The 16,638-nt window shown below is 39.9% G+C and overlaps 1 pseudogene; it reads right to left on the minus strand.

Moving 5' to 3' along the window:
• On the minus strand, positions 7,013 to 10,346 carry LOC8080271 (annotated as a pseudogene).

Below are 16,638 nucleotides of genomic sequence, written 5' to 3' on the forward strand. Positions count from 1 at the left end.
AAAATGTCCTATTTATGAAATGTATATCTTGATGAGTGGAACAAACTTTGTATTCATGACTTTTCGAGTTGGGGACGTCTCGGGTTTCGAAAACATGTGTGTAGCTATGGAAATGTGAAATTTCAAATTTTGAGTGGTCCAAACTCTCTCCAATGAAAAGTTGACCCTTACACACAATGTGTATCTTGATGAGCTGGACAAACTTTGTATTCATGACTTTTGTATCTGAGGCTACCAAGGGTCCGGTCAAAGTGACTTTTCAGAAAAAATCCAAGATTTGACTTGGTCAAACTAGGTCAAACTAGACACTAAATGACCTCAAATGAAAAACTTTTGAATACATGGGTGTTAGAGCTCCTCAAGATACACATTCCATACATAGGATATTTTGGCATATGGGAAAGGATTGGTAAACTCTAGTCACAAAGTGTTGAATGTGACACAAACTTTATGAAACTATATGTGAGACTTGTGGATTTAGAACTACACTTTTGAAACGCTTTGTCAAATGCAAAAATGTCCTATGCATGAAATGTATATCTTGATGAGTGGAACAAACTTTGTATTCATGACCTTTCGAGTTGGGGACGTCTCGGGTTTCGAAAACGTGTGTGTAGCTGTGGAAATGTGAAATTTCAAATTTTGACTAGGTCAAACTAGGTCCAACTAGGCACTAAAAGTCCTCAAATGAAAAAGTTTTGGATAGAGAGGAGTTAGAGCTCATCAAGCTCTACCTTTCATACAATATGCAATATGCATTTGAAATTTAAAATAATATAAAAATAATATATAGGTGTGAAACAATATAATTATATTATAATATAATTATACAAATCATATATAAACAATATAATTATGTTACCAATATAGAATATAGAAATAATTATGTTAAAATATTATTATATTATAATATCAATATGCAATAAAAAAATAGTAACAAAAAATATAGAAAATAATAATAATAATAATAATAATAATTACAAAAAACTTTGTACAGGCGGGTGGTATTCAACATCGCCAGTGTAGAGGCATTTCTACAGGCCGTGGTCAATGCCAACCGCCTGTAGAAATCGAGGCCATATATACTCCGCGCGCACACCTGAAATTTTCTAAGTCCCCAAAGGCGCCAGTCTCTATTCAAACACACCGCCAGGGCTGCCCAAATTTCCCATCGCCGGCGACCTTCTCCTTCTCCTTCTCGCCGGCATCTTCTCTTCGAGGTAAGCTCCCGGTTGCGACGTGGGAGTGGGTGCGCGTGCGGCTGCGGCGAGGGTGGCTTCGCGCGCCGGCCGATGCGGGAGCTCGGCGGCGGAGGCAGAGAGCGCGCGCGGCGGCCGCGGCTCGCCGGCGGTGACGCGGCCAGTGCGGCCGCCGTGGGGGAGTCGAGGCGGCGTTGGGAGGCGGGGGGAGTCGAGGCGGCCAGGGCGTCGGGGTGGTCACCCGAGGCGGCGGCGGCGGCGGTGGCGGCGGCCTTGCGGCAGTGCAGAGGGTGAGGGTGAGAGGGAGGGGGAGGGGCAGCGGCCGGTGGGCCGTCAGCCCAGCTGGGCCGGCCCACCAGCGGCCATTGTTTTATTTTTTTTATTTTTTATTTTTCTTATTTGATGTATATGATGTATAATTGTTATAAATAATTATTAATTGTTCTAAATAAATATATATGATGTATTATTAATTATTAATTGTCCTAAATACTTACTAATTGTCATAAATAATTATTAATTATTAATTGTCCTAGATAAATGTATATAATGTTTTATTTTTCTTAAAATTATTAATTGTCCCAAATAATTATTAATTGTCCTAAATAAATGTATATGATGTTTTAATTTTCTTATATACATTATGCATATCCTAAATAATTATTTTATATTTTTCTTATTTGATGTATATGATGTATAATTGTCCTAAATAATTATTAATTGTTCTAAATAAATATATATGATGTATTATTAATTATTAATTGTCCTAAATAATTATTAATTGTCCTAAATAATTATTAATTGTCCTAAGTAATTATTAATTATTAATTGTCCTAGATAAATGTATATGATGTTTTATTTTTCTTAAAATTATTAATTGTCCTAAATAATTATTAATTGTCCTAAATAATTATTAATTGTTAATTGTCCTAGATAAATATACATTATGCATATCCTAAATAATTATTTTTTATTTTTCTTATTTGATGTATATGATGTTTTATTTTTCTTAAAATTATTAATTGTATATACATTATTTACAATGCAATTCATATTTGCTTTTAGTTTAAGTGTCTATGTATATACATTATAGCATAAGCTAAGTAGTTATTATTTCTTTTTTATAATCCAATTATTTATAATGCAATTATATATATATATATATGTCAATTGCATATATTTATTTATGTGTAAAAATAATAAACAATTAATAAACTTTATATTTGCTTTTAGTTTAAGTGTCTATGTATATACATTATTTATAATGCTAAGTAATTATTTGAATAGATTATCACGATGACTTCTCCAACCCCAAACCAAGCGTCAGGGTCTGACCGCATCGACCAAGCACCGGCAAAAGGTTCGGACCACACAGAGAAGGTGCAAGTATCACACAGCACCGAGCAAGCGCAAGGGTCGGACCACACAGAGAATGCAAAAGAACGTGAATCAAGTCCTTCGTACGAGACCTCCCCTAGCGACATTCCAGATCCTCGCATAGAGAGGAACGCTCGTCGTGAATTAGAACGTGACACTGATTACATTCCAGAAGTAGATGAGGTGATGAATTACTCATCCATAATTAAATCTTTCTAACTTTTATTTCCCTCAGTATATGTACAAGAATGATTTATGTATTTAACTTTTAACATGAACAGGAGGTGTTATCTCAGTTTCATGAGCTGAAAGAGATCCTATCCCAGGAAGAATTCACACATGAAGGTGCACCCGAACCGACGACGGAGACAACCACCGAGAAGACCACCGAGAAGACTGATGATAGGAAAAGGAAACGAGGTGACAGAGGATTGAATCAGTTTCCAAAAGTCACATTTAGAATTACAGATGTGAGCCCGACAGGACAACCCCTAGCTCCTCCAGAGGCCTTACCTAAGTGGCGTAACGCACTTGGATTCTTAGTTAGGGACCATCTTGACATCACAGTCAGGGAGTGGGCAAAAGTGGACCAAAATGAAATCACAAGAATGTGGGACAAGCTGCTTACAAGGTTTGTTTTACCTCAGGGTTCAGAAGACCTAGTAAAGGAGTATACATTGAAGCAGTGGGAAATCATGTTTAGGAATTACAAGTCCGAGTTGAATTCTAAGTGGGCAAAGAAAGGGTTGGACCCGACAAAAAGGTATAAAATCACTGCTGGTCAATGGGCGGTGTTTTTAGAGCAGAGGAGTACCGAGGAGTTCAAAGCTTTGAGCGAATCTAAATCCGAGCTCGCAAAAAGGAACAAGTACCACCATCACCTAGGCACAGGTGGTTACCAGCGCAAGCTTGCCCAATGGGAGCAAGAGGATGAAGCGCAGAGGGCTAAGGGTCTGCCAGCGCTTCCTGACCAACTTGGTCGCAGGGGCTCGAGGTGGATTCGTGCTCGTGTACCGGCAAAGGAAGCCAAGTCTGGCTTATCATTTTCTGACCCAATGGTCGAAGAGGCAGCGAAGAATATTTTCGTTGTGGCAGCTAAGCAGAAAGCGGGCGAATTTAAGCCCCAAAGGGAGAAAGATGTCCTTACTGTTGCTCTGGGTAACCTAGAGCATCCTGGTCGTGTACGAGGCATCTCATCAAAAGAAGGATGGAAAGAAGGATTTGGACCAGAGTGGGAAGCAATGTATAGGAAACGGGATCGCTACAAGGCAGAAATGTCTAATTATTTTAAGGAGGAGGCTAAGAGAGAAGTCGAAGAGGTGATGTCTAAAATCCTCTCCAATCCTCCTCCTGAGTTGATGCAGCGATTGGCGACCGCAATGTCTAGCCAATTAAGTGGCCAGCAGCCTCCTCAAATGCAGCTAGTCATCGCCCCGACAACAACAGAACAAGCTCCGGTCGTCCCGAGTAGTATTGCCTCTACCAGAGACAAGGTCCGCTATCCAGTTGATGAGATCGATAGTCCTGTGCCTTGCTCCCTAGTCATAAGGTATGGTTTTAACAATAACCGTACAAGGGAAGTAGCCACAGGACTTGCGATCCCGGGACGTCAATTCCATGGTAGTGAGATCCCTGAGGACTACTGCAGGGTGGAAGTGTTGACAGTTGTCCAAGGATATGAGGACGACATGCTAGACATTCCCAGTCCCGAGGGCATTGAGAAACTGGGACAAGCTATCAAGAATTTTATTCTTTGGCCTCGACGGGACGTCCTGCTGTCTCAGGTACCAGAACCATCACCCCGAGAAGTGCCGCAGACTCAGGAGTCGTCCCATCCCACATCTCTTCCCACTCCACCAACCTCTCCAATCTTGCATCCACAATCCCCACCACCACCATCACCAATAATGCCTCAACCACCATCCCCGCCACCATCAAAACCCACTCCCCCACCATCACCTAAACCCCAGGCTTCACCACCATCACCTAAACCCCATGCTTCAACACCGCAATCTTCCACACCACCGGCACCAAAAAATGATGATAAGACACCACCGCAACCAAAGAAAACAAAATTCTCGGTCCCCAAATTGGTTTCCCCGTTCGAGCCAAAGAAGAAGGCCGCTGGTACGGCCCTATTTCTGTCCGGAATTGCAAGGAGCCACACTTCAAAACTTGTTGACTTAGCAGAGCATGAGAAGGAGGGGTCGAAAAGCTTTGAAACACGTATTGTCAATATCAGGCCACCAACGAAGGATGATTACAAATATGTCCCTACTAAATATGAGCCAGGCAGACCACTACTTAGTTGGGACAAACTCAAAAAGATCCCAGCTGGTATAAAAAGGATGCATGACTGGTATATGAGAGCAGCTTCTGTAGGCATTCACACGATCAATGTGATTATACCACCAACAGCATTCAACAGTGAGCGGACAAAGGCAATCGTTACCTTCGAGGACATGTGGCTAATGATGAACCTGCAGAGACTAGACGTGCAGCTGGTAACCGTGTTTGCATTGTAAGTGTCACTCGTACCATCTCTTTGTAATAATTCATGAGTTGCATCAATTTTCAATATCTAACATACAAGTGCTCATTGCAGAATGAATTTTGAACAACAAGAGATGCGGTACGGTTCAGATCTGGATAGGTCTGCCAGTAAAAGGGTTGCGTATCTGAGCCCGATGAAGATATGCGAGGAGCAGCACAACTTCAGAATCGAAGACAAACACGACTCCTTAGAAGGTTTGGACCCCGCTGAGCGTAAGAAGATAATAGATGAAAGTCGACTAGATTATGAATGTAAATACGACCTCTACATAGCCTTGGCACTGCTCAAGTATCAAGATCGAGAATGTGTTGTTGCCCCATACAACTTTGGGTAAGTGTCAATTTGTATTCATCGTCGTATTAGTAATTTCAATGGGCACTTGCATCATAAATTCGATTCTCTCAGGGACCACTGGATCTGCCTCCTCATTAATCCTAGTCTAGGACGTGTGCTAGTCCTAGACTCTGCAGACTATGATCCTTCAAGTTATGCAAAATTCATTACACACTTGGAACGGTAAGCTGAGTACATTAAATATTAATACCTACTTTTATAAGAGTTTCAGAATAACTTCAGGATTGTGTATTCGATACTATAGAGCCTATAGGTATTATAAGATCAAAGGTGGAAGGTGTGATTCGTCAGAACCGGGGCAGCCATTGAGATTATTTTATAAATGGCCGGTACGTACCAAAATATCACAAGCTGTCTTTTATAAATATAATATGCATATGACGATGTTGCAACTAATAAATATCCACTTTTTTTGTCATACATCAGTGCCATAAGCAACCAGTCGGATCGGTCCATTGTGGATTCTACGTCTGCGAGTTCATGAGAGAGACCGGAAGATATGTAACTAACCCGTCTAAGGTATTGCTCTAATAGTCGTTTATATTATTTGTGTCATTTTTTGTTGGTAAGCATGTGTTATATGAACTATAAATTTATGATGTTTCTAACTTCCTCTGCAGCAACATGAGTTGGAAAAGGCGAAGAGCGTGACTCAAGCTGTTCTATATAACATAGTTGAGGACCTCTGCACTTTTCTCTTGAGAGAAGCCATTCCCACCGAAGGGAAATATCACGACCCGACCAGCGTCCTAGCAAAGCCTGAGTTTATAGCGCTAAGAGATATTAGTAGGCTAAAGCTATCTCGATCGGGTTATTAGAGCAGAGGTTTCAGATGTGAAACCTCATATGTCGGTAAACAAAAAACTTTGATGTGTGATGTTTGTAATTAATATAATTTTATGTACAAAGTAATGGTATATAAATATATTGCATGTTGCATTGGTTGAATCTTGTAGCCTAACATAGTTTCAATATTAATGTATATAATATATATATATATATTAAAAATAGGGTTTGCTGGAAAATAGGGTTAAATTGGAAAATCTTACCAGAGGCGGTTCTGTTATGAGAACCGCCTGTAGAATCCAATTTCTACAGGCGGTTTACATAAAAGAACCGCCTGTAGAAATTGTTTTCCACAGGCGGATCTCATAACTGACCCGTCTGTAGAAATCTGTTTCTACAGGCGGTTCTCAGTTAACCGCCTGTGGAAACTTTTATTTCCACAGGCCTATAGCCACTGGCGGTTCGTCAATCCGCCTATACAAAGGGGTTGCGAACCGCCAGTATAGTATCTCTCTGTACTAGTGGAGCAAGGAGGGAGGAGTGCATGGAGGAGAGGGGAGGAGCGCGCTTGCCGCCCCCATGGTCACGTGGAGGAGATGTGGTACCAACCTCATGGAGGCGGGACCAACCTCGTGGAGGCGGGACATTACACCATGGTTACTGTAAGCGGGACCAATTAACCTCGTGGAGGCGGGACGTTACACCATGGTTACTGTAGCATGCGCTACAGTACAAGCTCTACACATTCGTGACCCCCATTGTGGATCTGAGCAACAGAACAAAAAGTCTTTTTTTTCTCTTTTAGAAGTGCCTGTGAACCTTCAATAAATTTGATCATTATCAAACTTATTATAATTATCCATGATTGTCTGGTTTAATATTCTCCACCTATTCTCTAGAAGTGCCGCTATTGCTTTCACAGCCTCTTCCCCAGTTACGCCTATCTCTACCATGTAGGTCTCCACGGCGCTAGGCATATCCTGCTTCTTACGCTTTCCCAACTGCATATATGTGTGTATGAGGTTTGTATATACGGTGAGTATACATGCATAGCTTGCTGAAATTAATGTACACTAGAGTAAAAGCTAAATCTAGCCCATAAATAAGAAAGATGATTAATTATGTCCTACCTCTGCATAGCTTCTTGGAGCTTGTGGCACTCCTCTAGAGTGGCATGAGCATCAAATGTGTCATCCAATGATGAGGCCATTCCAAATGCCTTAGCAAAAAACATACGTGCCAGTGAGTACTCTTCTTCATGCAACACCCCAGAGGTCCAAAAGTAGTTCTCCACCAAACGGTCTCGAGCATACGTTAACTTCACAGTGTCATAAAGGTCCCTCCACCATCTGCATTCCGAAGTTGCAAATTAATTTTGTGGATAACTTTTGACAAAATCTTTCTATTATAATTTGCTTCGCAACTTCCAACAATGTACTATTATTGATAACAAATTATACTATATTATCAGATGTTGCATGTTCTGCATGCAGTAGATTAAATCTTATATCATATATAGAAAATGATATCATTGTCGGCATATACATTAGTAGTAATCACTCAAAAGGAATAAAATATGCGAGAACACATACATTTATATATCAAACTTTGACATGCTGTCATGCCTTCTTTATATTGATGATTACATCTATGTGTTATGTTGTTTCACTAGATACTAATATTATTCTAATGTGATACACAACAATGACCCTTTTTGCATCCAAAAATTTTCTTGTTAAAACTGGAAGTTGCGGCTCCATCCATCTATGTGTTACATTGTTTTCCTAGATGCAAAAATAATTTTAATATGACACATAACACTTTCTATATCAAAAGGTTTTGTTGCTAAAATTGAACACCACTGGAATAATTTGAACTATCTTGAATATCAACATGTTTGCCACTGAACATCTTTCTCTCCTTAAGTGTCTATCTAGTGCTCGAATATTCAATTTTCAGTTATATTGAAGAATAGACTACTACATTGGATAGTATCTTACTGATAAAGATACAACCATAATGCCACCGCTCCAATCTCAACAAGACTTCCCCATAGATCCTTTTAGAAAACTCTAGGATGTAAAATGGTATTGTTTTGTAACATTTTTGGGCATTATTGTTTTATACTTTAGGATTCAGGTACAACAAGTATATCATCTCAATTGACAACTTCTGCAAGACCTGCTACCATCTTAACAATTAATGTGTGGTTGGGAGGCAATATGGAAAGTGGTTTGATTGGTTCTTTCCCTGAAACCACCTCGAACATGCAAGCATATGGACATGGCTTATATTCCCTTATATGTACATGTTTGTTTCCATATATATTGATGAACTAGGATAAACATCAATATTAAAGTCCAAAAATGTTTAGCGTATATACAGAGTTTTGTTATATGAAGACTTACAGTGATAGATCCTTGAGCTCCCTAAGGTGAAGGGATCTAACAAGGATAAAGTTTAGCCTAGCAAGCTCAAGTATTAGGTTGTCGTGTGCCTCTTCGTGCTCATACTCTGTAATATAATGCATGGTTTCAAGCCGTCTTGTGAACCGTGGGAGGGCGATGTCGAGAGCACGAGAGATCTGCTTTGATATTGGTGACCTGACCTTGCTTTTGATGCCCTCAAGTTGGCCCCTCGTAAAGACGATGGCATCATCGAGAACCACCTCACCTGGTATGGCCATGTGAGCTGCATTGTACAAGCTCAATAGGCCCATAGGGTCACTGCAAAGGCTTGAGCTGAAACTGCCTGTGTCATCTCTGAACTTGTCGAACACATCTGTGTGTACATTGATTCAAAACCACATGTAATTAATTAAAGTGCATACATACTCCCTCCGTCTCTAAATAACTATCGTTCTCGCTTCCAAAAAAAATAACTTTGACTAACTTTATATAAAAATATTAATAGTTATGATACGCAATTAACATCATTAGATGAATTGTTGAATTTATTTTCATAATAAATTTATTTAGAGATACAAATATTGCATGTATTTTCTACAAATCTAGTCAAAAAACTATAGTTGTTTAGAGACAAAAAGAGTATCTTATAGCAGGTGTGTCCTCTCATGTTTGAAACTCAATTATTATTCATCCAATAAGGACCGATTGCAGACAACTACAACAGTATTAACTATAAAAGTAAAAAAAAATATAGCAAATAATTACTTTCACAACTAGAATACATCAGCCTTAGCAAATAATTACTGCAAAATTGCATGATATAAGACTGATGTACTCTGAAATGAAAGTTCCAAAGATTGCACATTGATTGTAACTTTGGTTTACTTGCATAGAGTTCAATTCCTATGTGACCAAAACTTAATATGATTGAAAATAAAATAAAAACCGAACATGCATTTTACGGGTGGGTTGAGCTTAGCGTAGTACCCTTAATTAATATAATTACCTGCAGATACCCAGATCCCATGCTGCCGAAGTGGCGAAACCGAAGTGCCACAATGTGTAGGTCGTCAGAGTCAGGCTCTTGTGCTCGGATTCGATTTAATGCAGCTCCGATGACATCGCGGAAGTGGTTGTCTAAGCCAAGACGTTCAAGCGTGTCAACATATGTCACCAAATCAGCTACATCTAGGGCATCGAAGCTGGCATTGAACAGGTAACGAACTTGCCCCTTGAGCAGCTCTGCCCTATCCCTGATCGACTCCTCTGATCCCTACATGAAATAATGGAGATGCCCATTAATAATATATAACAACACGTACGCAAACATAGATCACAAATGGAGAGACACAAAATAAAAAACTTGTGGGCAAACTAAATAAATTTCAGAAAATTTAATACATATGTGCATAATGCACATGCGTACGTGCTCTTATATATGATCAGTGTATTGTATATATGCTGCATGCATGCCTGTGAGACGGGAGGGACGTAGGTGACGAAGAAATCACCCCACACAGAGGGCGCAAATTCGTCGTCAGAGGCGGGAACCAGTGTACTCTTAGCGATGATGTTGGTCATCTGCTGCTGACCGCCGTTCATTCCAGCAGCGAATATATGACGCTACAAATATATGGTTGTGATATATATGGTACTAGCTTGTAGTGATATGATATATATAGGCTACGATTGGTACATATATATGCATGGATCCCTATTTATAGGCCAACGTTCCTAGCGAGGTAGTAGTTGTGTACATACGTGACAACGTAACTAGTACAGCATATGCATGCATGCAGCGACGACGTGGCTGGGAACGACGACGAAATTATAATATCCCCCTTCAATAATTATAATTTAGCGTTAGGTAGTATATATATGACGAGACACGGACAGACAAGTGCATGCATGCATGCTATTGCTAGCTGATGATAAGATTCCATTCCAATTCCAAATATATATACTATATATATGCGCGTGAATCACACAATAGCAGTTGGAGAGATGGACGCCCATGCATTGTGCCAATTGCCTCGACATGTCTTTTCATGCGCCTTATCTCGAATGCCTGCAATTATATGTATATGATCGATCATTGCGATATACTGAACTAGGCCTTATTTAGTTCCGAAAAATTTTGAAAAATCGATACTGTAGCACTTTCGTTTGTATTTAACATATATTGTTCAATCATGACTAACTAGGCTCGTCAATTCCGACCAAACTGTGCAATTAGTTTTTATTTTCGTCTATATTTAATACTTCATACATGCGTCTAAAGATTCGATGTGACGAGAAATGTGAAAAATTTTGCAAAATTTTCTAGAAACTAAACAAGGCCCTAGAAGAGCGTCCCAAGTGTTAGTTGCTGCGGAAATCACATGAGAAATATACTACGTATACTTATATTTATTATATAATATGATTGAATAAATATCATAACACATGTTAGAGGATAATTTTAACATTCTGATATTGACAACTAAATATATGTTAGTAATCAATAAAATATACATGTATGTGGCGCTAAATTTTTGTGATAGCGATATAAACGCGCACCCCCTAATAATTCTCATTGGGGCCCCTCGCACGAAGCCCTCGCAATAATACACTAAGGTGTCTTTTGACCCTTTGTCAAAATTTCATTCTACGCACAATTTCAAGAAATATGAAGACATTAGACATGTATATATTGGCTAAATTATACATATAGTGGTGCTAAATTTTTGTACTGAGCGAGCGGCCTAGCTAGTGACGATGATGATCTAGGTAAACGAGTTAGGGCTTCCAAATATGGCTCCAACATAAAGGTGATATGATGCATGCATCACGAGCTCCTTTGCCCCCAAATAAGGCCTCGTTTAGTTCCAAAAAATTTTGAGAAATCGACACTGTAGCACTTTCGTTTGTTTGTGGTAAATATTGTCCAATCATAGACTAACTAGGCTTAAAAATTCGTCTCGTCAATTTCGACTAAACCGTGCAATTAGTTTTTATTTTTGTCTATATTTAATACTCCATGCATGCGTCTAAAGATTCGATGTGACGGGGAATCTGAAAAATTTTGTAAAATTTTTTGAGAACTAAACAAGGCCTAATTCTGATTGAACAAATATGCCCTGTACTAGAAAGTATCATTATATGTAACGACAAATCTCACATGCAGCTAGCTTACCGATAAAGATAACTAGTATTAAAAAAATTATCATCTTCCTGAATCTTATCATGCATGATTATCAGACAAGAACACGTGCATGTACACAGGGTGGTTGTCCACCCGTGTATTCTATTTTATTTCTGAGTTCACGTACAAATAATACAATACTCCCTGGGTCAAAAAATAATTGTTGTTTTGAGTTTTTTATCACAAGTTTAACTAGATTTATAAAAAATACGTACAACATTTGTATCTTCAAATAAAATTACTAAAAAACTAAATTCAAAAATCTTTCCGATAATACTAATTATACGCCATAAGTATTAATACTTTTTAATATACATTTAGTCAAATTTATTTATTGGGAAATAAAAGCGACAATTATTTTTGGATGGGGGAAGTACAAATTGTATATAATCTTCCCTTGTACTTTGCTTCATCACCATGGGTCTGATCATGCAAAGTATACATCCTACGTACACATAATATAACTAATACACATTCTATGCAAAGTATATATCCTGCTTACATGTCAAGCCATATACTTGATTAGTGCATGTTTCATGTGCTAATTAGGATATTAGTGGTGCTAATTAACATATTTTATCTAAAATTAGTGATTATCATAACAAAATTAGTATTTGCATATTTATTAGTGTATAATTAATTGCTATTATTTTAAATAATGGATATAATTAGTCAACTATTCTCATGCCATCCACTTTCATTCATATATCCAACATAGTTTGTCTCATCCACCAACCAAACATGTATCATGGATATCCTTATCCCAATATCCATAGATTGCCATATCTCATCCAACTTCATCCTCGAACCAATTGTTCGCTTGAGATTATCTGTCGAATATGTCAGTCATTCAGCAGTATTTTTCTCTCATAACAAACCAACAAATAGTACTTTCAGCAATGACTTATCAGCCAAACGAAAGAAAACATACAGCTATCAAAATGGCAGATAGATCTAGAACATGATGTAAAACATCAAAATTAAATATACTAGCCATAAACACATACTCCCTCCGTCCCTAAATGTTTATTGTTTTTGCTTCCCAAGAAACAACTTTGACTAAATATATATTTAAAAATAATAATATTTATGATATACAATTAGTATTATTGGATAGATATTTGAATCTAGTTTTTTAATAAATTATTTGGAGATAAAATTGTTGCACGTATTTTTTATAAATCGAGTCAAAGTTATCGTCATGCAAATTATGGCGACAAACATTTAGGATAGAGGGAGTATATGCTTTGGGACCGGTTACCTAACTACTTACTATTAGAACACGAATAAATGAGAATATATATTCGCTGTCAAAATATAATGTGCATCATGAATTAGGTTTCACTCTTGCTATTTGCTTACAAGGGTGTTAATGGTGTGAAAGCTAAGTTCATTGGTGCACCAATTGTGGGCTCAAAGAAGAAAGCTATTTGTATGCCCAAGAGTCTAGTTACTAACCTTCAAGGACCAAAAGAAGTTTTTGTACCTAAAAAGAATTGATTGTAGGTCAATTACAAAGCCGGTGGAAGATATTGGGTGCTTGATATCGAGTGCACTCAACATATGACTGGAGATCAAAGGATTTTCAATCTATTGATACAAGTGGCAAGGATGAATTTGATTCTATCACATTTGATGACAACTAACGGCAAAGGCATGGTCAAAGGGCTTGGTAGAATTGCAATATCCAATGACATGATCATATCAAATGTATGTGTTACTAGTAGAGAGTCTCGATTTCAATTCGCTATCGGTGGCACAGCTTTGTGATTTGAGATTCAAGTGCATCTTTGGTGTTGATGATGTGGAGATTGTTAGTGTGGATGGATCTAATCTCATATTAGATATGAGAACTTTTTATCTGGTGGATTTCAACACAAGTGAAGGTCAATTATCAATATGTCTATTCACCAAATCAAGCAGAGGTTAGCTATGTCATAGAAGCTTGGTGTAATACCTTGTAATTTTTTTACTAACCGGTGGACTAAAGAGACTATAAAATTTTGAATTCTTGAATCAGAAGTTATGAATATATGGATGATTGGAGACCATGGTTGCATGGAGCTCGTCAAAATGAATCGGTTGGACTACAAACATGTACAATTTAGATGTGATATGAACCCATGTTGCTGGGTCAGGGAGCACGCCGTGATAGGCAGCTCCAGACATGTGTTAGCTAGGGGTTATCTACTGACTTTGAGCTTGTGCACATTGTCGTCTGTTGTACACCGAATAAGGGGTGTCTGGTGTCACAGGTTGTGTCCTGTGTGGTGGCGGATAGGCACACTATCCTATTCAAGCCGAGAGGTTGCAAACTTGCAACTTCGAGCATAGAAAGCACCGGACATGTCTGGTGCACATTGTCTGGTGCACTGGATAGGAGCATGGCATGTTATATTGATGGCCAATTTTTCAACTGTTGAGAGAGCCGCTAGAACCACATCGGATGTGTCCAATGCTAGTTTCTGATACTCTTGTAGTGTGTCCGGTGACCCTGTGGAATCAGCTTCAAGAGGGTAACGGTTGGATTTTTGAAATGGGCTATAAATAGACCTTATGGCCGACCTTGGCCACACTCTTGGCACCCCCCATTCACTTACTTACGCCTATTGAGAGCTGAGAAACACACTCCACTCACTTGCATCCATTGATTCTTTATTTGGGTGAGTTTGGAGAGCCTCTAGTACGGGGCACTTGCTTAGTAATCTTGCATCTTGTGGCACTAGTTGGGCGAGTTGGGCTGGTTGTTCTCTTGTTACTCTTGGTGATTGTCATCACCTAACCAACCCGGTGGATTGGAGGATAGCTGAGCGGCTTTAGTGATTATTGCCAGCTTCGACCAAAGCTATTGTAAGGGGTTCTTGTCCTCGTCATCACAGGTGATCACAAAGAGCAACTCTAGTGAACTTGTGGCTAGTTGGAGTGCACTTCTTGTGTGGTTCTTGCAGCTCCCGTGTAGTGGGCTTGGCATGTGAGGCTAATTAGCGCGCGAACCACCAAGTTGGGACTCACCACAAGGACATAGGTTACGAGCAAGTAACCAAATCTTGGGGATATATCATGTGTTCACTGGCCCCGTGTAGTTTGCTATCTATAACTCTTGCAATTACATTCATAGATATCTTGATAGAGTGGTTGTTGCTTGTTTAGCTAGATCAGCAGTGGTATAGTTGTAATTAGCTCTAGTTGCTCTTGTTAGTAGCTTTAGCTAGTTGTATCTCTCTTACTAGTTGTAGGTTATGTGTTTGTGTGATACAATCTAGAGACCGAGCTACTAGAATTGATTAGGGGGCCTGTCAAGTGAAATAGATCTAGAGCAAAGTACAAGTTAGTTAGGATCATTTGTTGTACTAATCAATCTTTATTCTAGTCAATTGTGACTTTGTAGGAAAATTTTATAGGATATTCAACCCTCCTTTAGTCATCTAAATCTTATCACACTTGAAAGCGGCTAGAATAATTCAGGTGATAAAGTATCATGAACACATTGTATTGTGTATGGGTGTGTTTGCTTTTCTTGTTTCGAACAAACCTAGCTCGAATGCAGACTCATCGCGTTTGGTAGGCTGAAGGTGCACCAGAGCCTAGCTGACCACATGCATCATGCATGAAGCCCCACCGGGCCTAGCTTGAGCGAAAGAAATCTCGTTTCCATGTTTCCATTTCTCATCAGTCTAGCTCGTGTGGGTACCTAAACACACGCCTCGTGGTTTGATCAAGAGGGAAAGGAGAGGAAAAGGGAGGCAAAAAGAGGGGAGGGTGTGAGAGAGGGAGAGAGAAAGAGTATTAAGGGTGTGTTTGGTTGGGTGGCTAACCCTAGTTTGGTTTCCTAGAGCCAATTTTGGCCCATTTGGTTACATGTAAATGGGTTAAGGCCTGACTAGGACTGGCCATCCATACCCCTTTAGCTTCGTCAGGATTGAATGTCCAAATTAGTAGTTCAACTGGAGCCAAGCCCGAGCTAGCTTCATGCGTGTTCCCCTCACCTCTCGTCCAGTTCCACACCGCAATCACACTAGTCTCTAGTCACCTCCCCGTTGGTTTTCCTCCTATGCTCTAACGAGCTCCTTGGCTCATGCACGTGACGTCCATCGCTGCTCCGCTCACCTCGAACTTTATCCCTGCCTTCCCACCCCACGAGCCTGGCCATTGAAAGTCGCCTACTCCTCATCCCTGTCTCCCTACCCTGGTCGTCCACCCCGCACGACCCACGTCGTTGTGGTAGCCCCTACTACGACCGCTTGGGCCACCGACGCCAAAATCTAGGACGTCTCACCGAAGCTGCACGTGCGCTAGAGGACGAGGAGGCCGCGATGTGCATGCTGCCATCCATCGCCATTCTAGCAGATGCTACGAGCTCGGCTGCTCTTGCCAATGCGTGCTTCGTTCCCTCTCCTATGATGAGCTCCCGTGCCAATGCCTAGATGTCTTAGCTTGCAACCAGTTCATCTTGGCTTCACTCCCTTTCCAAAGATGAGCTCTCATGCTTCCCTCCCATCCTAAGATGAGCACATCGACAACGAACTTGGTGTTCATCTTCCGCCAACAAGAACTCGAGAATCGGAACCCCCATGCTGATGCTCTCGGTCACCCCATGCTGATGTGCAAGAGCAAGCGGGTCAGGTGCAACATCGGCATGGCCTTGCCAGACTGTTTGTCTTGCTCATTGGATGCTCGTCGCTCACCCATTCAAGAGGTGCCCACCAGATGTTCGACAAAATTTCTCAAAAAGGATAAACTTACCGGTTCAAAGAAGAGGTGATTATATCAAAACAA

Source organism: Sorghum bicolor, chromosome 6 (assembly GCF_000003195.3).
Source record: "Sorghum bicolor cultivar BTx623 chromosome 6, Sorghum_bicolor_NCBIv3, whole genome shotgun sequence".
Lineage (NCBI taxonomy): Eukaryota > Viridiplantae > Streptophyta > Magnoliopsida > Poales > Poaceae > Sorghum > Sorghum bicolor.